Source organism: Hermetia illucens, chromosome 6 (assembly GCF_905115235.1).
Source record: "Hermetia illucens chromosome 6, iHerIll2.2.curated.20191125, whole genome shotgun sequence".
Taxonomy (NCBI): Eukaryota; Metazoa; Arthropoda; class Insecta; order Diptera; family Stratiomyidae; genus Hermetia; species Hermetia illucens.
The window spans coordinates 44587393-44610329 of NC_051854.1; the positions used below are offsets into that span (position 1 = coordinate 44587393).

Here is a 22937-nt window from a genome sequence, read left to right on the forward strand (position 1 = left end):
TTTGCTAGTGTTAACTGACATCCGCAACGCCTCGCTCCAAACTGGGGTCGCATAGAGCATGATTGAGATCACCATCCTGGCTATAAGCAACCTAGAGGTACGCCGTGGCCCTCCCACGGTCGGCGTCACCCTCGCCAGGGCCATACTAGCAGTGGATGATTTATCGCAAACATACTGTACATGTTGCTTATAGCTGAGCTTCCTGTCGATCACTACCCCCAAGTATTTGATGGTCGGCTTGGAAGTGAAGATATGATTCTCGATTCTAACGCTTTGGTTTTTTCCTCCGCAAGCGTCAGACCAGAGCTCTCTAACCAGCATTTGACAGCACTGATTGACTCGCTTGAGTATAACTCAGCATCTTCGAGATGCTTTGCGACAACAACCAGCGCTATGTCGTCAGCGTAACTCACCACTGTGGCTTTCTCCGGAAGGGGAAGATTAAGTACATCGTTGTACATGATGTTCCACAGTAGTGGGCCCAATACCGAGCCCTGTGGGACAACCGCGGAAACAACGTACTCCTGGGGTCCGTCATCGGTGTCATACCAGAGCCTCCTTTCAGTTGAGTAATTGTCGACGATAGCAGCGAGATAGGCGGGATTACCAATCTTCGCTAGGGACTTGCATATTAGATTCCCATTGGCCGAATTGAATGCATTTTTTACGTCCAGGGTTACTACCACGCAATATTTACTGGTACTACCCTTTCCGTGGATTGCATCTTCGGCCAAGCCAGCAACAAATTTGATGGCATCAATGGTTGATCTGGCTTTACGGAACCCATACTGCCGATCTGAAAGGCCGTTTTGGCACTTAACAACCGGAAGTAATCTATTATAGATTACTCGCTCTAGCGTTTTCCCTACCGTATCCAATGGTTCACCTGGAGGTTAACCAGGCTTAGGCAGAAGTACCAACTTCTGTCGCTTCCATGCCGCTGGAAATATTCCTTCGGACATGTACGCTTCGAACAACTCAGCGAACATGTCCGGCCTAGATTTCACAAGAAGTTTAAGGGCCTTATTCGGTACTCGGTCCAGGCCCAGCACTTTATTGTCTCCTATTCTACCGCAGATCTCTAGCAGCTCATCTCTGGAGACTGGCGGAATTGCCGTTACATTCAGAGGTGGTTGGAATGTGTCGGTGCTCTCCTCTTGCTGGGGGAATAACCCTTGGACGATTTTCAGAAAGATGATCTGCGGAGATGAACGGCCTCTGAATCGTCCCATCGCGATTCCATAAGCTCTACCACACGGGCATTTCCTCTTGCTTCGCTGGATGGCGAGCTTGAGGGTTTTGAGGGCTGCCTTGTAGGTGCACTCTTCTGCCCTTATTCGACTCTACCTACCGCCCTCTAAACCGCTCTTCTGGCTCGGTGGCAGGCCGATCGAAGACCGGTCAGTTCATCATTCCACCAGTAGTTTTGGTCTTCTGCGGGGGAATGAGCACCTCCTAGGCATGGAGGCGTCACATGGCTAGGCGATTCATTGAGCCAGATGGACGGCTCTTTCCGTGGAGGTGCCTGCTTTATCAAGTTGATCTAACCACACCTCTATGAAGGTCTGCTCATCCAAAGATTTTGCAAATCAGCCTGAAATCTTTTTCGGTTCCGAGCTTGATAGCTCTTTGCCCTGTGGCTCGACACATGTCTCAAAGGAAATTGTCTGGTGATCGCTGTGGGTGTAGCGTTCGCTGACGCACCATGACATACCACGCGCCAGCGAAGGGCTGACAAAGGTCAGGTCTGCAACCGAGCCTGACCCCCCTTTCTGGAAGGTGTTTACAGCACCTTCGTTAGCCAAAACTATGTCCCCCCTAGCATTTGATTCTCTGCTACCCCACTCTAGGGCCCAAGCATTGAAATCACCAGCAATCACATTTGGACTTACGTCCCCTTGCGTCGAGAACAAGATTATCAAGCATTTGCTCGAATTCCGACAGGGTCAAACTTGGTGGGGCGTAGCAGCTGTATACATATACACCACTTATTTTCGCCTACACAAAGCCACTGGCTGCCTGACTTGCAGTACATTGTATGGCCTGTCGACCACAAGCCCATATCGCCGCCCCACCAGTCGAATCTGTGACCCATATGCCACCGTGACGGTTTCTATATGGTTCACTTATGATGGCAATTTCCTTCCCGGATTCGAACGTGGTCTGCTCAAGTAAATCCTGGGCGACCCTGCAATGATTGAGGTTTATTTGAATAAACCTCATTTTCTCATTTCAGTGAGTGCCTTCGTAAGTTCCGGATATTTACCACTTCCGGCAATATGTCGGTTATCCTGTCCCTCTTTTACTTCGCACAGTAGGCATTTGGGGTCCCTATTGCACTCCCTGGCAATATGGTCTTTCTCCACACACCTTCTGCATCGATCGGATCGATCAATGCTGTTGGTGCATGTCTTCGCAAAGTGTCCAAACATGAGGCATTTAAAGCACTTCTTCAGTGAAATTTGTTCTCTTAAACGGCAGACAACCCATCCAATCCGAACCCTTCCGGCAGCCAACAACATCTCCTCCGCTGGTACTCGTATTATGGCTGTTTGAGTACCACCATAGGCTTTTAACAAAATTCGGTAGAAAGGTGGAAACTGTGAACGCTCACGCGTACAGTTAGTTACATCCTTTCACGCCGAATTTAAGGGAGGATTCACATCCAAAAGGGGGCGTAAATTTTTTTTCATCAAATATAGTCATGTGGGGTATCAAATGAAAGATCTCGATAAGTAGTTTCCGAAGCTGGTCTTAGTTTTGACATTTGTTAGAAAGGTGGGGAGTGCGGGGGGTTGAAAGTGATCATTTGTTTAAGGGGGCCATTCTCAGAAACTACCCAACCGAAAAATCTGAAAAAAATCAGGAGGCTGCCGCTATCTGGTACCTGGGCTCGAAAGTAACTTCCATACCGATATCTGTTCAAATAAAATTAATAACAGTATAGTACTATAATTTTTAGTAATTGGCTGCAAAACCCCCTTTATGTTCACCCTAGCACACCCGGCCGTAATATAGGCTATAATATAGAGCACAATCTTACCAAGTTTGGTAGAAATCGTGCTATTACTAACAAAGTTATAATACGTCAAAGTTGCTGCTTCTAAGAAAATCCAAGACTATAAATGTCAAACTCATGTCGAAAGTGTATACTCTCACATAATATATGCATATGTTTACGTGCTATGTACTAAGAAATACACAAAACCTTTCGTACCTGAAGCGTCCAGCTTCCGGTTTTCCGACTTGTTTTAAAATGTGGAGTCCCTTTTTCCTAATTTGATACGATGCCCGTGTCGCAAACTCCTTAATAACTCATTGATATTTGAAAAAGCAAAAATGAAAGCAGAAAAGATTGAGGGGATCTCGATAACAGGGCAACCAACTCCCTCAACACCCACATTCGCAAGGAGATATGCAGGAACTCGTCCGACTCCACACGTCATCTCCTAACTAGAAACATCACCTGAATCCTTGTATCAGGACTCAAAGCGAAGTCCATGAAATTTGTAAACATAATACTCGTCATATCCTCTCCATCCTGGAATCTATTCTCAGCATAAAATTGACTTCGCCCACATGGGAAGCATCGACTTCGTGAAGGTGATATGTTGGTAACTAACAAAATCATCAAGTCTGCAATCGTTAGAATGTTCGAAAATATTCACATTATTATATCAAAAGAAATATAAAAATATCCCGATAAATTTGAGTTATATTCAGTGCACAAAGAAATTATAAAAAGCATTTCTGATTGGCAGTGTAAGGAATAAGATAAAAATAATTGTGAAGTGACAGCACGGGTGGATGGCAGTGTAATAGAATAGCAGCCAGATTTAGTACGTGACACGTGACGCTTGGCTCGAGTAGCAATAAGTACTTTTTCAATTGCTCGTAAATAGGCAATAAATTTCAAGATTTCGAAAAAAGAAGAAAGAAGCGTCTTCGTTCTTACTATCATGTTATTCTTGCAGCTTAGGGTTGGTCTGAATATCTAAGTCGAAGTGGGAATCGAAATATTGATGGCTTGATACGCTAGACGGTGATTTAAAAATGTCTTCTCTCTATCCTCCTCGAGCTAGCTAGGGTGTACATTCTTCCCGGACTACTCGTAGAACCGAAAACTGGACTCTATTAACAAAAATAAGAAACCAACGAGAGAAGACGAGCTTTTGATAGTCCGTCAGGAGACAGTAGCCATAGAGAGCAGTCCAATCGGTGCTAGCCGTAACACCGCAGGGACCTCCCGGATCGAAGCGGCCGGTACTGTCGACGAGCAGGATGAAAAGGACCTCACTAAATACCAGGCGATTGTTGAGGAATATACTTACGATCGCCTAGCAACCTAGTAGAAATCGAAGCCCACCGCTCTCAAATGGAACCGATCTCAAGGCGAGGTCGAACAAAAACACAAACGGAGCAAACTATGCAAAAGCTCTGACGTTAAGCAGCCTCCCCAAACAACTAAGTAGCAACAGCCAGCCAACCAGCCACGAACTGTGAAACCCTTCACCGACATAGCTAGGAGCCATTTACGTTTGGCGCTGATGGATGGCAATTCCGTTACCGGCAAACTAGCGTCGTAGTTGTAGACCAGCGTTAAGGCCAGGCCAGGCGAAAATACGGGATTCATCCCCTGCTTCGATTCCTCTCAGGTGGCTCATTGGTTCCACGTTATAGCTTGCGAGGACCAATTCTCCAGAGACTTTCTCGGTTCGTGCGTCGCTAAGATCAGTGACACTTGGGAAGGCGTAAATCAGAAAATTATTCCCTGTGACAAGATTCCCAGGAGACCGGTCACTCTCGTTTTTTTGCCAAATATCCACATGGATAAGGACAAGCTCGCTCAATCCCTGTGCCTACAGAACCCCAGGATTCCCATGAAAGACTAGGTAGTTATCAAGAAGAAGGAATCTCAGACAAACAACCAACTTTTCCTGTTCCGTATAAATGGATGGAGGCACTGGGAAAGGTAGACTACAAACTGCCGTTCGGAGTTGAAAGCGCAAAAGTGAAAGTGTTCCACTCTACAACACAGGGCGACGATCTGGATCGAATCGACGCCGTCAACGAGCTGGTGGAGGAAATGCGGATCGACGGTCCAACGGGGGCTGAAGCACTCCACGCCAGTAGATCATGCTTAGGGTAACGCAGATAAATCTGCAGCCTCGGGTAATCAGCTTGCCTTCCTAGTCTTGCTCCTAAAGGAAGACATTACACTAGTACAAGAACCCTGGATCAGAGAAGACCGAACCATCAAAGAGCTTCAAAACATATAATTTATTTCAGAGTGGACGCTGATCAGGACAGACCTAGAGCATGTATCCTCGCAAAGAAGAGTTTGCACAATCGTCTGTGTCCGGACCTAGTCGTCGTCAAACTGGAGCAGACGGGGATAGAGACCGTGTGCATTTCCTCGGCCAATCAGCCCCACGAGAAGAACTGTCACATTCGACCACCACCATAGCAACAAAGAAGGCCAACCTGTTGATAGACTGCAACGCCAACGCAAGGCATACGCTTTGTGGCAGTTTAGCAGTCAACGAAAAAAGTGATTGATTCTTTGATTTTATTATTAATACAAATCTATCGGTGTGTAACCTTGCAGTACACCTACCTTTCACTTTGCCAGCTCGGAGAACTGTGATAGTTAGGAAAAGGCCCTTGATATCACCATACTAATCGACAATGGGAGTCTTAGGGTGGAGAACTGGAGAGTGTCTGACAGGAGATATTTCTCAGATCATATTTGGATACTTTTCAGTCTAGATCTCGTCGCAGAAGTTACTAAACCTTCCAGAGACCTCGGGAGAATCGACTGGAGGAAATTTGGAAGTTACCAAGAACAAATTCTCCCTTTCGCAAATTTTCAAGATTGGCACGACAGGCGAACTGGAGTCAATAGTCTGGAAAAGCCATTCGATATCGTTTTTAAACTTTCGTGCCGTGGTAAATATAGCAAGAAGGCACTGCCACGGTGGTGGAAAGAAAATCTGTTCAGCTTCAAGAAGCTAACAAGCGAGATCTAAAACATCTGCTGCAGGTACAAATATTTTTAGCCATACAAGAATTGCCTGAAGAAGCACAAGTCGACCATCGGCCATGGTTGGACTATTGTTAAAACATTCAAAGCACCAGCCAATCCGCAGGGGTCAGTAAGCTTCTGTTCAAGGAACATGGGTGCCCATCCTTTCTTAAAAAATCGTAAGGCGGACGGAATCTTCTGGTGAAGCCTTGGAGCTGCTGTTTCAGACACACTGCACCGCCAGTGAGGAGGCCTCTGAGTCAGAGCCACCCCAGCCGTGCGAGACTATCAAATCGGTAATTAACGAAGATAAGATCAGCTGGACTTTAAACAACTTCCACACATAGAAGTCTCTAGGTCCAGATGGCATAATTCCAGTCATTCTATAGAAGCAGCAGAAAAGGGTGTGCAGCTGTATCCCCATGAGATACGTACCACAGTCTTGGAGAAGTGGTTTTCATATCGAAAGCGGGCAGGCGTGGCCATGAGTCGCCGAAGGACTTTCGACCAGTCAGCCTTACCTTTTTCGCTTTGAAGACCCTAAAGTGAGTGCTGGACATCCGCATAAGGACAATTATGAAGAGAATACCTTTCTCTAAGTCCCAAGATGCCTACCACCAAGGCAAATACGCTGAAACTGATCTCCACGCGCTAATTAGCATGGTGAAGAGGTTATTACAGTACAAACAGTATACCCTATCTGCCTGCTTGGATATAGAGAGAGCATTTAACAATGTTAGTACCAATGCCATCAAGGAAGCCTTGACCAGTATTGGATTGGAGGGGTATTTCACACACAGGATAATATTCATGCTAAGAACCAGGATAATCCAGTCGGATCTGGAAGACAAGCACTTGAACAGAGCTGTGAACAGTGGCACACCCAGGGTGGCGCCATCCCTCCGCTGCTCTGGTTAATAGTGATGAACGAAATTTTGCGAATATTGGACAGTAGCGGTTTGAAGTTTGTGGCGTATGCCGACGATTTGGTGATGTTAGTGTCAGGGATGTTTTTACCTCCCTTATCAGTGACATCATGGAAAGAGCGTTGGTAAAGGTGTGCCTTTTAGCTGCAAAATACGGACTCGGCATAAACCCAACCAAAACGCAACTGATACTATTCACTAGCAAGACTCCACCTAGCGCGGCTGGATGAACAAAGACTGGTTCTTTCCTCTAATGTAAAATATCTAGGTGTAATCCTGAATCCGAAGCTAGATTGGAGATTGGACATAGAACTGAGGGTTAAGAAGGCCTGTATAGCCTTCGATGCATGCAAGAGAATGTTTTCATAGAAATGGGGTCTCCGACTGAGGATAGTTCTATGGATATACACAGCTATAGTGCAAATGGTTCTACTCTATGGTGCTAGACGCTAAATAAGAAGTACAATAGAGTGACTCTTAATAGGATTCAACGAACCTCGGGTGTATGTGCTACTGCACTTCTGCCCGGCAAATGCTCTCAATGCAATTCTGCACCCGCTCCACCTAAACTTCCACAAAGCGTGCAGTATTATCAGACTATATGAGACTGGATGCCAGACAACGAGGCCATACGGCCTTAGCAATATCCTAGACAACGGGCCTGGGGAAATCTCGGCATTCCCCACGAACTATGCCACACACCAGCTGAACTTCACAAGAAATTTTGCGGTGGCCTTTCCAACCAAGGCAGAGTGCAGCATTTTGCAAGGCTATGACACAGTATTCGTCACCAGCGGATCAAAGATGGTGTGTGGAGATCCGAATGGTACTGAATGGTCTACCAGGTTTCGCCAGTATATTCCAGGCGGAAGAACTGGCGATACTGGAAAGCTGTCAATAGCTGGGAAAAGATCAAAGCCCCAAGCGTAACATAGCCATTTTGACGGATAGTCAAGAGGCTATTAAGGCCTTATACTTACCGAAAACATTTTCCACGCTAATGGAGCAATATAGGAATGCAAATTTCCCGAGGATGAACGGGTTGACAGACTGGCCAGGCGGGGCTCTGCTCTTGGCGTTCTTTTGGCAGGGACAGTCTGTGTCCCGGTGGTGATTCTCAAGGGCGGAATCTACTCGCACTACTTAGCAGCCACAGACCTCAGATGACGAAAGCTCACCACCTGTGCCAGATAAAGGAGGATTTGGCCTGCCTGTAACAAACTCCGATGGCGAGGGCTTCCGGGCCAGACGCGTACAAATGATACAGCAGTCTGCACGGAGCACTACCCTGCCATACCGCCAGACTCTGCGTACCCTACAATTTGCATTGCCAAAGCTGCAGAGAAGAGGGGTAAACCCTCGGTCATTTCCTTTGCCCAGCTCTATCCAGAGTTAGGTTACGTACACTAGGTAAACCATCTTTGGGGACCTCAGAGAGATTTCTAGCTGTAAGGTGGAGGACCTGCTTTCTTTCGTGAATTCTATTGGCCGCCTCTGAAGATCTGAGTTAGCTGGACTCTGCCTCCTTACTCTCATAACAGCAGTTAAAGTCTTAAGAGTTTGTGGCATCAAAACGGTGCAATACAGCGCTAATTGGGCTCCTCCTCGGAGGGACCACTAATATCTATCGACACCTGCATATTCGGGCAAGCCTTATGACCTTATGCTACTACTGGATGAAGCAAAGACGAAAGAAGGAAACAATTAGAGAAACCAGAGGCTGGACGCATCAGATATAAAAGATTTTGTGTATTTCTTAAATAAAAATATTTGAGTTGGCATTTGTCCCCTTGGTACCTAGGTTGTAAGTGTGTATATGTCAGTGTGGTACTGTCATCCAAAATCTTAGATTGCTGTAAATTTGCACAGAAGCAACAACTTTGACCTGTTATAACTATGCTAGTAATAACGCGAGTTCCACTAAACTTGGTTTTATCATACTCTATATGAATGGGACCCAAAAGAACGTTAAGTTGAGTTTGACGTTTCACCCTTTTGACTCTCGTAGCTATTTTATGCTTTAAAATACTCAAACATTTTGTGCCTCTTATGAGGCCATAAACAACGGATATGATACGATTTCCGTGATAATTTGGTATTTTGTATTTTGGCCAGCTATCAGCGCAAGGTCTGTACTTGGGAACAATGTGATTCTTGGAAATAGGCCATCTTCAGCGGTGGTTTGTGCAGTGCAGGTGAAGCATTTTTCGGCGCGTGTAGATTGTTGTTATTGTGTTCACGTAAGTTTTGGAGCATCGGTGCATCTTAAGCTTTAGGCAGATCCAGCCATCGACGATATTTTTATTATAGTTCAGAGTTTGCCTTGCCAATAACTCATCAGGGCACACATGCGATGGAGCGAAGATTAATTATCTGCCCGGTAAACTGTCCGAAGCCATAAGTGCCCTTGGTTGGTGGTCTATACACCAGGGCTACCAAGCAGTTTGATCCAAGCATTGTATAACTCTGAGTCACAGGCGAGCTTTATAACATTTCGATTCATTAGCCATGGACCTCAGTTGACGGACCCAACACTCGGAGCATCAGTAGGAATTGAAATGCTTCTTAGAGCAAATGTTTGAAGTCTCGTAGCGGAATCTGATCTTCTAAGTGGTCAACCTGGCGAACCCTACGTATTGGACCCAGCTTCACCAATGATAACAACCCAGTCGCGCAGTCGCTTGCTGTATACTCGTAATGGGGAGGTACGCTTGGACGACCTCCTTCAACGTTTTTGGTATCATACTCTCAACAGGGTATTTTCACAAGGAAACCAGGCAAGCTCGTTGTGGTGATGGCAACTACCTCCTCCTTGGCCTACGATAAGATCCAACCTCAGACCAGCTACTGCTCCGAGCGGATCTCCGATATCACCTCCGACAAGCCAGGAGGTTCTATACTTCTATATTCTAGGAAATGCTCTAATGAACGGGCTGGTCAGGAATTGGAGGATGTCGAATGAGCCGTCTATGTCTGATCACAGAATAATCAGATTCGACATTGAGGGTAACTCCAAAATAAAAAGAATAATAAGGAATCCCAGGGGAATGGATTGAGAATCCTATGCAACGCTCCTGAGCAACAACATGGCGCACCTTCAAGCAACAGTGGCGGAAAACTTCAGCTGTCCAGCTAAGACAGTTAAGTCAACAAGGGACGCACGCTAGTTTAACAGGAACCTGGTCAGAATAAGGGCAGAGGTACGAAAACTCTTCAACCAGGCAAAACAAACCGGGGACCGGCCGTGGTACAAAAATGCATTGCCTGCGTATAGCAACGCGATCAGGGAAGCAAAACGGAACAACTCAGGGAATTATGTAAAGGAATCGAACAGATCACGGAAGCAACCAGACTGTACATGGCTGCATCCAAGAGAGGCAATATCTCCTGTCTGTTTAAAGAATGCAGATGGGACATTTACCCGGAATGATGAGGAGACAGTACACGTGCTGCTCAGAACTCATTTCCCGGGGTTCTACCCCACAACAGCAGGAAACAATATTCTGCCTGACACCCCAACAACGAACGAAAGGGGAAGAAAGGAGAACTGGAAATTAGCAAAAGAGGTATACTCAGAAGCTACTGTAAAGTGGGCATTTCTAACCACTGAAATCACCCGGAGTAGATAGCATTTTTTCAGACCTAATCCAGAGGGGCTCAAAAATCATCCTAGGGTGGTAAGGGGCAGCATAGCTCTGGGATATATACCAAGGGCATGGAGACGGGCAAAAGTGGTCTTTATTCCGAAAGCGGGTAAAAAGAATCCTTCTCACCCTAAATATTTCAGACCAATTTGCCTAACATCGTTCAGATCATAGAGAATGTAGTCCCCTACATCGTCTACATCAGTGTCAACACGCTTACCGGGCAGAATGTTCAACTGAAACTGCTATGTATCAGCTGGCGGATGTACTATGCGATGCCATAGAAACAAAAGAAATAGCACTGTGGGCGTTTTTGAATATCGAAGGAGTATTCGACAACACATCGTACACAGAGACACAAGATGCCCTGAGCCGCAAGAGAGTGGGAAATACCCTGCCTTCTGAACGGGCAAAATATTAAAGAGTAGGCAAATAGAAGTACCGCTAGGTATACATTCTATTGTCATGAATACTACTCAAGGTTGTCTATAGCGCGGGGTTCTATCGCCGCTAATGTGGAGTATGATAGTGGACGAACTCCTGGACGTGCTAACAAATGCTGGAATACAGGTCCAGGGTTACGAGGACGACATTGTTTTAATCTGTAGGAGCAAATATGAGAATACTCTATGTGATAGAATCCAAACTGGACTAAGGGTTACTAGTGCTTGGTGCCGGAAGGACCATAGTACCACTCACTAGGAGACATAAGCTTGATCACCTGAGAGCCATAAGGTTACATGACATGGAGGTGAAACGGAAACAAAGATCAAATATTTTGTAATAACGCTAGACTAAAAATTACTCTGGAGGGCACACCAGGGGTCTGATGACTTGTAGGTCCATAGCAGGAAAAAAATTGGGTTGCAGCCGAAGATACTACTTTGGATATACACTGCAATAGTAAGGCCAATGATTACCTATGCAGCGGTAATCTGGGGAGAAAGAACTGAATTCAGACAAGCCAGGGAGTTACACAAACTCCAAAGACTGACTTGGGTGTGTATCAGTGGGGCAATGAGGACATGGCCAACGGCATCCCTGAAGGTATTTCTGGGATTGACCCCTCTCCATCTGCATATGAAGATGCAGCCAAGGAGGGCAATATTCAGAATGGACGGGAGTATCAGTGAATTGGGGAGCTACCTAAACCATGGGAAGATTGATATTCTTTCTAGGCGGTATCCCGAATTATTGATACCAAGGGATAACATGACAACGAGGTTTCACTTTGATAAGAAGTTTGAAACACGTTGGAGTAACAAGGCAAACTGGAAGAGCATGGCTGTGACATACGCCTTAAATCAGCAACTGATTACTTGGTACACTGACGGAGGGAGCGCGCGTCAGTGTCATTGGTCGAAGGAAAATCTATTTGGTCCCAATGGTTAAGCACCCTTGCATATTCCAGGCGGAAATATACGCCATAGACAGATATGCCTCCTTTAATCTCCAAAGGAATTACAGGGAGCAGTTCAACCAGGTGAACTCTAAACTGGTATGGGAACGACTTGAGGGAGTGAATACACTCGCCCGGAAGCGGACGAACTAGCCAGGAAGGAAGCAAGGACGCCTTTGCACGGGCCAGAACCCTTTTATGGAATCGGACACGATTTCATGGCTATGATATTACAAAATAAAGAGGAACGGTTGAGGGAATTATACTGGGCGGACCTACCAGACATGAAACAGTCCAGGGTGCTTATAAGGCGATATGAACCCAAATGCACAAAGGATTGTTTAAACCTCACCAAAAAGAACCTTCGCATTGTAGTGGGAATTCTCACTGGTCACTATGGGCGAAACTATTACCTAGGGAAACTAGGGATATCTTCGGACACTGTCTGCAGATTTTATGCTGAGTTTGATGAAACCTCTATAAACATTCTGGGATAGTGGCCGGTACTTGTGAAAAGTAGGCCGAGGGATTTGGGAGAACACTTAATACCAGGTGCAAAGTTGAAAGATCTAGAAGTAGGGAATATTAGTATATTCCTAACGGTTATAGACTTGCTTGAGATACTATTATATGATTAATAGGTACACTATAACCATCGAAAGAGGCATAATAGTTCTTTAAAGACGCGGTGTGACTTTCCCTTAACAGAATAATAATAAAAGGATGCCGCTACAGTAAGGGTTGCGTCACGTATATACATACTACACAGAATTGCATTACACCAACAATTATGGAAGAAAATACCTATAATTAATTTAACTGAAAGAGTAGCTGGTAAACAAAAACCACAATGGAAGGATAATTAAAGTTAAGTGTTGTTTGGAGTTTTTAGTACTTAGATGGGGGTCCAAATGGAAGTATTTCATTTTATTTAGCTCTTGTAAGTTTTCTTAGTTTGGTTATATTATAGAACAGATTTTATTCATTTCTTGCATCTCTTTCATATGAAATAGTGAAGAATTATAAATTTAAAAATCTAGGTAGTTTTCAATGAAACAGTTGTGGACACAAATGTCAAAGCACCTTTCATATCTAAAATGTTTAACTTTCAGTTTCCCGCTTTTGTCAAATTTTTCGTTATAATATGAAAAAAAAATTATCTTTTATTGATATTCAGTTATGGAAAGTAAATCGATTGAGATAAATGGCGTGTTAGCATTGCTTGGAGTAGGTAAAACAATCTTCAGGAAAATTCCACAAAGCGTGGGGTGGGGTGGTATAATAACTGAGTTGATAGGATGGAGCCATTATTTGAAGATAAAAAGATTAACTAGATAGAGACCAAAAATCAGATACAATCTATGAATCGTCCTCAAGTGAGGAATACATGGAAGACAAAGTTCGCATCATTCGCACACCTTCCAATAATTCATTTAACACCAGTAAAATGGAATCAGGTTTTCTCATATCCTAGAAATTGAATTCAAGGGCAAAAGATTGTTCATAACTCTTACATTCAAGTTCATACAGAGGAAGTTCCTGGCACGGGTGAAAATGAAAACATTCTGCCTGAAGTTCACCGTCTCCTCTCTAAATATTGTACATAGCAGTGTTAGCATATCATACATACCCTGATTCTGATGGAAAGTTTGGGAAATGGGCTCATATGACTGTTCAAGCAAATGTATAGTTTGTTAATTAAACGTAGGTTTTAATCGGATCCCTTGAGAATAAATACAAGAGGAAAGATGAATATTTAAGTGGTTTAGGTATCAGTTAAAATTCAGAGAATCTGGGGCAGAATGAACGTCTCAAGTTCTTTTTCATCATATGCTGAGGAGAACGGAAGGACTTCAATCATGGTAAGGTCTTAAATATCCCTTTCAGAGGACATTACAAACATCTTCTTTTGAGGAAATATCAAAACCTTCAATTATCATTCAAAGTTCACGACATTTACTTCCATAATTTCAGCTCATGCAAGTTTTTACGATAATTGAGCTGTGACTACATTATCCAAAAAAGGAATGCAAAAGGAAGTTTGAATTGGCTCAAAAAGAATTATGAAGTTTATTATGGAACGCAATGTCATCCATCCTGTCGCCCTGTATGATTCTGAGTGTTGGCCGACTATAAAAGACAATGAACGGTGTCTTGCGTTAATGGAGACAAAGATGTTGCATTGAACTAGTGGCGTGACACGTTTTGATCACATCTGAAATGAAGGTACTCGCGATCGTTATGGGGTTGCACCGATCGTGGAGAAATTGCGAGAGAGGCGTCTTCGATTGTATGGTCACGCAGTTCGTGCTAACAAGAATTCACTTGCCAAGATTGGTCTGAACATCAAAGTCGATGGTAAACGACCAAAAGGCAGACCAAAACAACGGTGGCTTGTTACGCTGGATAGGGACTTAAAAGCCTCGAGATTTCACCCAGATCAGGCATTCGTTAGAGCCAAATAACGAGACCGATCACGATGAGCCGACCCCGCTTGTGAATAGGACAAAGGCTCAAGAAAAAGAAGAAGATTATGAAACGTTTTCCTTTAATTTGAAAAGTAGAATTGGTCAGTCACCCCCTTTTGAACACTTACAGGGAAACAGTGGAGAATTTTTGAGCTCCCTGGTATGACAGACTTGGAAAAATGAAGGATGAGTGTCATAAATATGTACAGGAGCATCCTTAACTTTTACTTACGTATAAACTTATACCCAGTCTTCCGATACGGAGGTTTAAAAAACATAGTGCGCCCTTTATAATTTCCAGGCATTGGCTGGATTTATTACTTCCGTAGGACCGGATCTGACTTATATCATAGATGAAAATCTATAATGCAAATCTTAAAACAGTAATGAACCGACAAACCTTGTGAAGCACATAATTTAATTGCAACAGGAGTGTCATGCCTTCTACAAAAATAACTTCAAATGATTACCCCCAAGTACCGCCTAAACTAAAATTAGCATTTTCATCTAAAGCCTAATTAGTTGGATAAAACATCTTAACGTCAATTGAAGTTAGTTCGACTACATTAGTTCCTACACCATTTAGCTCTTCAGTCAATTAATCCTTTGATAGTTGCCTCCCACATCCAAGGAATCTGCTCTGAATTACAACGCCAATAACACGTTTCACCCATTCCCACAGCCTATCAAGTAGGAAAACCTGAATCTAAAACTCCAACAGATCTAAACGTCCTGATTCCGGATTCTGTCTCTCAAGCACTGAACAACACTTTCACTCGATTTTAACTTATTATGTAAATACTTTTCACATCCTCAACATCAAAATAGTACTCAAAGCCATCCTTCCACAAAAACCTGTACAAATACAAACAAATCAAAATCCACCTTGTAAAAGGACCTCCCGAATTTAAGGATTGTTCAAGCCGAAAGGAGCACTAAGACTGAGCCCGAAAGTATCTCGCGAGGAGCTTTTGTACTTTGCGTCCTTGTATTTACCAAAACCATGTAGAATCGTGAAACAAAACAGGATATAAGCAAACGATAAAATGTATGGAGATAATTAGGAATATGCGCAACAGAGTACGATAAGAGGCAACCAACAGGTATATCCTTGCCACAGGTGTACATGTTCAGAGAAGCCTTACCCGGTAGTAGTTTTTGTTATATATCATACTATGTATCTTTTGCTTGTGCGTAAAGTTCGCGGTAGAATGATGGCAGAATTGGTTTTTTGTTGAATTTGATAGACACCCTTGAAAAGAGTACACTTCCCTGGAATGAACTGAGTCTCATCTGGTTAAAACGTTATCAAAAAGAAGACTAGTAAGGAGTTCAAATACCAATACAGGACAGAAAAAATTGTACTGACCACCAAGCTGAGAACTTTAGTTTCGCTCACATAAATGTTTATAAAGACCCCGATGCATGATTTGGCGAGAAAACTAGCAAACACTAAGAGGGTAGTTCAAGCATTCAGAAAAGGATGCACTTTCCAAAGAACTCCTGTCCAAGCTCTACAAAAATAAGTCCTTCACGAGATGGTCAAGAAACACTTGGACCGTGTGTCACTAGACCCTGAAACAAATTGTAGTGTTCGCGGCTTCGCGGCCGGAGCGAAATTTCATTTGCTTTTTCAGGATTAATTTGAGCAAATAATGCATTCCTTAATTTGCAATTACCTTACCTTAAATTTAGCCGCATGTTGGACACTATTGAATGCATTCAGGCGAATTGATCGTGACAGAGGGGAATGATCGGTGTCAAGCGTCCGAGACGGTCGGATGGATCCTGAGCCCAAGAAGATTCACCCCCTTGGGGACAGCGAAAGCGAGGCTCCATCAAGTCCCGAAGCCAGTCGGGAACCCGCCCGAGAAGATAGCGAGTCGGACATGGCTCGCGAAACGTCAGACGACGATCAAGACGATGTCGCCGCCCTGCGGAGACAGGTCCAAGAACTGAGGACCTCCCTGAAGGAGATGACAAGCCGGTACGACCGGCTCTCTGCGCTGTTCAGCTCTTCATTGGTGGAATCTACCATCGCCCTCAACAAGTCAGCTCAGTAACCCAACACAGCAACTACGTCAAATCATGAGAACCAAGAAGAACGGTCCATGGCTGAAATGGAAATTCCCACACCGAAGCCACAACAAAAAATAGCCCCAGCAATAGCATCTAAACCCTCACCCCATCTAACTACAACAACAACAAATGTCACCGAACATCCACTCCGGCAGCTACAACAACCAACCACACACACCCCGATAACAACCACCGCAACCACGCAGCAAGCCGCTCAACCAGCCAAATCCACCCCACCAAGGGTAAGTCAGGAAAAATTCCCGCCGCTAATTATCCGCGCTGACCCCACAACCACTAAAGATATCACAAACAAAATTCTGTCCACAATCCCCAACAATATATCCCTTAAAAAAACATCAGTACGCTCAACCCACGTCCTCGCCACCTCCCAGGCAGATAACGATTCTGCAAAAAACCTACTTAAAGAAGGAAACCACCCCTTCTTCACGTATACTCCGTCACACCTCAAACCAATCAACCTAGTCCTCCGAGGACTAGATTTTACATACTCTCCCGATGAAATCCTCAAGGAGCTACACCGCCTCGGCATCTGCGAAGCCATCAGCGTTCGTCAATACGAGACTAGCTCCTCCCGACGAAACGCGAAACCCCTCCACCTCTTCTTTGTAACGTTTTCCCCCAAATTCCAGCGGGCCACTCTCACGAAAGCCAGGGCGATGTTTCACTGCATCGTGAAGTTCGAAGCCGTCCAGCTACACGAAATCACCCAATGCCGGAACTACCAGCGCATTGGGCATGCAGCGTCAAATTGCAATCTGACTTACCGTTGCGTTAAATGCAACACCCCTCACGGGCCACGACAATGCCCAAAGAAGCAGGAAGAAAATCCATTCTATATCAACTGCGGAGCCAACACTCATCCGGCTAGTTATCGCAACTGCCCGATGTTCGTGCAAGCCCGCGCCTGCCAAACACAACAATCACCCCCACAACGCATAACCCTGCTCCACCAACCACACCCGGTCCCCAACCAAAACCCGTTCAGGTCCCCGCCCCGTACAACCCTACGTCCCCACCACTCTCTTACGCTGCGATGGCCAGGAACGCCTCGCGCCCAGTCCCCACCTTTGACCTCGACTCCGAGATCCACTCCCTCTTCAACACCTCCACCACCCAACTAGCCTCCCAACTCATCTCATTCCTCCCCACATACAACTCCCTTTCCTCGCCGATGGAGAAGAGACTCGCTCTCCTCTCCTTCCTCTGCCAAGTGTCCCCCAGTAATGTCCACTAAAGTGGTATTACTGAACATAAATTCGGTGGTCAGTCGACAAAAACGTCACGATCTAACTAATTTCTTGTCCGTCCACAAACCTAACCTACTCCTCCTTACTGAATCCAAACTGCACCCAAGGCATAAGCTGCACATCCCCAACTATACCACCTTCCGCTCCGACCGTGTTGACCGCCCAGGCGGAGGCACAGCCATACTAGTGGCAAATCCCCTAGACGCTCAACGGGTCTACATCCCAAACACTATTGCCCCATCCATGGAGCTAACCGTTGTCTCCATCGTCACACCTTCCTCCATCACATTCCTAGGTAGCCTCTACTGCCCCGACCAAACCCTCAATCCCGCTGACATCTCCTACCTTACGCAACACCTCAAAGCCCTCCCAGCCGAAACAAGCGTTTCTCCCTTGTACTAGGGGGCGACCTAAATGCCAAACATAACACCTGGTATAACACCACTATAAATGTCAATGGCAATAGGTTAGCCAACTGATACTCACAACACTCCCACCCTCTACAGCTCACCCTGCTCCCCACCAACCAACCCACCTACCACAGGCAAAATACCCACTCCTTCATCGACCTCTACCTGGTAAGCAACCACCTTCTTGTACACCCCAGCACGCCTACCTCCCCAAGACCTCTCCACCATCCCCGGCTTGAGCGACCATCCGCCTCCCGTTCAATCCGTCTCCCACCGAAATCGATTCAGCCGGGGAAAAGCTCACGGAATCCACACAAAAGGCTTGCAACGAAACCATCCCTCTTAGACCACTAAATTACCAGGGCCTAATCACCCTGCAACCACACATCCTAGACCTCATCAAACAAAAATCAACCCTACGACGCCAACTCCACAGACACAGGTACGCTCCTCAATTTAACTTCCTCAAGTCACAAATCCACTCCCTCACACAACGCATCCAATCCCAGATCCAGACGCTATACGCTGATAATCAGCAAACATGCAATAAACTCCGGGGTACCTGCCCCCGACTAGCCAAACCCCGCTCAGCCAGCGTCCTCCCACACAACACCTCACCCAAAGCCCACGCCGACCTGATTGCTAACAGCTTTCTAGCCGCCCACCACACCACCCAACATTTGTCCAACCCATCCACAGAAGCAGCGGTGCGCCAACAGATACACAATCTCACTACCACGCCAGCCATCCACACCCAATTCCCGATCCCACCATCCGAAAATACAACACCCTACTGCTTACCAATACAAGCCGTCACACCCCAAACAGTTGAATCCATCATCCTCTAACGAAATAATAAAAAATCTACCGGACCCGACCACATCCCCATCATCATCCTCAAAAAATACGCCACAACCCTTTCTCACCCAACTCTTCAATCAATGCCTCCTCTCTGCACACTTTCCCACCCCATGGAAATGAGCCCACATCGTCCCAATCCTAAAAAAGGACCAGTCTTCAGCTTCCCCGGGCAGCTACCGCCCCATCTCCCTCCTCAACGTGACATCGAAAATTTTCGAACACGTCATCCACGATATCATGCTTCAACACATCACCGACCACGCCATTATCCCCCCCTTCCAGTTTGCCAACAGGCGCGGCCACGGCACCTCACATGCCCTCCTAGTCCTCAAAACCGACATCCTATCCCAACTAAACAACAACATCCCCACCACAGCTTGCCTCCTCGATATCCAGAAAGCCTTCGACGCGGTCTGGCACGACGGCCTCACCTACAAACTCTCCCACACTTTCAAATTCCACCCACAATTATGCAAACTCATCCTTAACTACCTGTCTGATCGCCAATCCTTAGTCCGTATCCACGATACCCTGTCCGACCCTTACAGTCCACCCGCAGGCATCCCCCAAGGCTCAGTTCTGTCAGCAACCCTCTTCTCCCTATACACCGCCGATATCCCACTCCAACACCCTACCAACTTCCCCCAAGCAGTCAAAACCATCCAATACGCTGACGACTTGATCCTCTACACCTCTTCCCGGAGAATACAATCCGCCCAAAACGGCATCAATACCTCAATCCAAACCCTCAACAAATTCCTCCAATCCTGGAAACTCCTACTCAACCCCTGCAAATGCGAAGCCATCGTCTTCCGCGGTAGAGCCACCTTTACCCGCAAGATGCTGGCCGACACCCGCAACCTCACTATCAAGATCGGACCTTCTACCATTCCCTCCGTCCAATCCACTAAATACCTGGGAATAACCCTCAATACCCGCCTATCACCCATACCCAGGTAAATTCCATCATTTCAAAGACCCTAACAGGACTAAAAACCCTAGGGCCCATCCTTAAGAAAGACTCCGCCATCCTCCCCAAAGTGAAACTCTACTGCTACAAGCAGCTAATCCGTCCCTTAATTACATATGGATTCGTCGCATGGTGTGACGTCTCCTCAGCTCAAATGGAGCGCCTTCGGTTACGCGAAAGGAGGTTCTTCCGCCTCTCCCTTTCCCAGTCCAATATCCACTCCAACCAAGCTGTCTACGACGAGGTAAAGTGCTCCCGCATAGACCAGATCCTCCTTACCTCACTAACCAAATTCCTCATCAAATGTCAAGCCCATGAAAACAACCTCATCCAGTTTTACTCCCACATACGCAGCCATAGTGTCCGGATAGCTGAGTAGTTAGAGCGCAAGGCTGTCTTACGGAAGGTCGCGGTTCAAATCTCACTGGTGGCAGTGGAATTTGTATCGTGATTTGACGTCGGATACCAGTCGACTCAGCTGTGAATGAGTACCTGAGTCAAATCAGGATAATAATCTCGGGCGAGCGCAATGCTGACCACATTGCCTCCTACAGTCTACTGTGGTGTACCGTTACGGTCTTGAATGAAGTGCTCTAACACACTTCAAGGCCCTGATCCAACATGGATTGTTGCGCCAATGATTATTATTATTATTATTATACGCAGCCATAACTCTAACCCCACATACCGCCACCATCCCCTCCCTTCAGACCTCCTAACCCTTTCCACTCAAAACAGCAGTTATCGCGGCGGGAAGATGATCATATTCAACCGCCCATACGATCGACCTCGCCCTGGCCTCGTCTACTCCACCGCCCAATAACACCACCTTCTCCTATATGTATCCTTCCTCCATCCATTCATGCAACACAATTATCCAACGAACAAACAACATAAGAGGGGTTTTTCCTGACTTTCCCCTCTATAGCATTAGCCATAGGATAAATTAATACCACCGTAAATTAAGTCTAGTATTAAGCAAAATGTTAGTCTCTAGGTAAAGTTAAGCTGTTAGAGATAAGTCTAGTATTAATTTTAGTCATAAACTATCTGTAACAAAATCAAACAAAATAAATTGAATGTGTTAAGAAAAAAAGAGGGGAATGATCTGCCGCATCCGTCAACGTGCTGCCAACGTTACTGTCAACATGAAATCTGACAGTTCAAGGCAATGTGAACAGCGCCGGAAGCTGTTCTTGGAGTAACAGCTGATAAACGGGAGTGAACCGGCAACTGGGACTGGTGAAAAGAATTTCGGGGAGTAAAATTTTGAAGGTCGAAGGGAGTAGCATGTTGTTGGCTGATAGAATAAAATAGAAATCTAACATGAAATTGTAAGCGCTGGGCTTGCCGGAATTTGCAAAAGGTAATTGGACCGTTCCAGAACACGCCAACCGGATGATGAAGATAGGGGTGAGATAACGTGTGACGGTCGGATGGCAAAACTTCATTAAATCGTGACAGCAAAAGTGACTACTAATTTGAATGTTGAATTATCCATACAGTGGTAAAATGCGGTCCATAATCCGCGCTTTCTAAGGGTGCCAAGTGCATAGCAAAGTATGCAAGAAATCCTCCAGATTATCGATTCTGGTCTGTTTTAGAGACACGAAATTGAAACACTTCTTTTGCTAATCACTGTCACCATAATATATTCTATCAATTCTCAACCGCAACACCACAACAACCACAACATTTCTTTGTTACTTAAGCTCAGATATGTTCTCTGTGTTAAAGTTACATTTTTTTAAGTTTACTCTGGTCGACGGACGTGATTTGACCCTTCTCTTGACACAAAAACTGACATTCTCATGACTTTGATGCTATCGTCCAATCTTCCTTTTGGCCACGAGGGGTCTTCGTCAAGCCTTATCAGAGCTCTAAGCTTCGTGAAAATTTCCGGCCCATCCGCCTGCCTCGCCGAACTTGAATGATTCCAATAACTATACACTATTTTATCAAAATGTAAGGGGTCTAAGGACCAAGCTGCCGGATTTCAAACTGTCTGCCTTAGCATTCCAAAATCATGTCATCTGCATTTCTGAAACCTGGCTGGATGACAGGATTTTAGATTCTGAGCTCCTCGAGGGTTACTCTGTCTTTCGTTATGACAGAGACTGCGCTGCGTTTGGCAAGACAACTGGCGGAGGTGCTCATTAGGGCAGCTATTAAGCTGTTAAGTTCCTTCTCCGTGCCGAAATCATTTTTTCCTCCTCCTCCTCCTCCTACGATTCTGTTACCATACGTCTCCTTCCGCCAAACGTAAGTCCCTTTATCATATCGTGTGTATATTTTCCCTGCCTAAGCCCGCCTTCTCTGTACGAGGATTTCTTCGACAGATTATCAGAGGCCCTAATCGTTTTGTCTCCCTCACTTCCTTTCATCCTCTGTGGCGACTTTAATCTTCCTATGCTCTTCTGGCCCATTACTCCTGGCCTTCCCTCCCTCCCTAATAACTCGACCCACCCTTCCCTTCCTCTCTCCACTTTCATGTACACCTGTGGCGCCCTCCAGTTTAACATTTCTAGAAACCACTTAGATCGCACTCTTGACCTTGTCCTCTCTAACCTTCCTGTGCGTTATCTTTCCCAATTCCATCATGCTACTTATTACGCTCCGCTCTCCTATCGCTCGCAAGCCTACCAAATTCAACTTTCGTAAGGCGAACTTCGAAGATCTGAACTCAGCGCTGACGTCAATCAACTGGATCCCCCTCCTCCCTCCATTTACGTGTGACCAAGCACTCAACACTTTCTATACCATTTTATCTGATCTTCTTCCTTGTTACGTTCCCTCCTCTTCTTAGTGCTTACGCTCTTAACCCGTCTGGTTGACCACTGAAATTCACAAAAAACTACGTCAAATACAGACTGCGAGAAAGAAGTTC

General features: G+C 45.5%; 1 protein-coding gene across 1 annotated transcript in view; it reads right to left on the reverse strand.

Moving 5' to 3' along the window:
* Window positions 1-16587, reverse strand: part of LOC119660384 (ras-specific guanine nucleotide-releasing factor 2-like) — a 323473-nt gene extending 306886 nt beyond the window's left edge. Inside the window, exon 1 of the mRNA XM_038068909.1 lies at window positions 15348-16587. The gene's annotated coding sequence lies outside the window, so the exon portion shown is untranslated. The remainder of the gene's footprint in view (window positions 1-15347) is intronic.
* Window positions 16588-22937: the final 6350 nt, after the last annotated feature.